A 1,200-nucleotide genomic window follows, 5' to 3' on the forward strand; every position below is an offset into this window, starting at 1 on the left:
TAGTCATAAGAGAGATGCCTCAGTCCTGTGTGTTCTCATTCCTTGTCCTGATCCTGCATAACTCTCTCCAGATTATAGAGATGGAGGAAAAAATATGGAAGAGACCAAGACTCCATCACACCTTATAAAAAGGTAAGAAATCTTTGTCTTATGGAATTTTGCAAATCAGAATGTGAACTCAGGGTCTGGGGATCTTCATACTGAAGATGATACATATGCAGTGTGGGATTTGTAGACAGCCATGTTGGATGTGACACTAAGGGACATGTGATACAGAGGCAATGGAGGGACTCTAAGAGCACAAGTGCCATATTTACACAGACTTAAGGGACTCAGGATCTGCTGGGTGGGGCTGATACTTTTGCCTCCTATCTTTTGCAGCATCACCAAGCAAACTGTCGAGGATTCCACATCACAACCATTTTGGAAATCTAGTCAGAAATTGGATCACCTTCCTCTCTCTCAGCTGTTGTCTTACCTCAAGCTCCTGGAGGACTTTATACAGCACAAATTTAGTCAACTTTTCTGGGACATATCCTCTATTTTCTCTGAATCAGTTGTGGCTACTGTCCATGTCCTTAGAAGTCCAACGTTGGGAAAACATAAATCTGTGAGGTTTATTGATACCTGTGGCCCTGCCCAAGCTCTGTCCCAAGCTATAGGGCCTCAACAGCATTTCCAGGATCAGTCATTACCTCACCAACCTGTGAAACCAAACTTGCTTGGTGTGAAACCAGTCCAAGAAGAGAAAATCCTCCCAAGCTATACACCAAAACAAATACCTCCTTGTTTGAAATGCAGGAACTGTGCAGTGCCATGTCCTCCCACTGAGAGGAAGATACAGGCATCCCTACCAATTGAAAGCCTGCTCTGGAAACAGGGACTGTATTCAAAAGACACCAAAGGTTATAATGACCAAAAACCCATTAGCAAGCATGCTGGGAACTTGCCAAAGGGCAGCCTGAATACTAACAATATCAGGCCTGCCTCCATCCTTCCCGAGCACTGCAGCACCATAAGGAGCCACAGGCAACTACTGTGGGAGAACAACAAGGAACTCCAATCAGTTTCCTCCCATTCAGAAAACTGACTCGACTTCAGGGATAACTCCTTGATCATTATTCCAAAAGCAGGCCTCAACTCTCCCAGCCTGCCCATCCCTCCATCCTCTACTCTGAAAGCTGCAAATGTAGCAAAATG

The sequence above is a fragment of the Grammomys surdaster genome, unplaced genomic scaffold, assembly GCF_004785775.1.
Source record: "Grammomys surdaster isolate TR1022 unplaced genomic scaffold, NIH_TR_1.0 137, whole genome shotgun sequence".
NCBI classification, from domain to species: Eukaryota; Metazoa; Chordata; class Mammalia; order Rodentia; family Muridae; genus Grammomys; species Grammomys surdaster.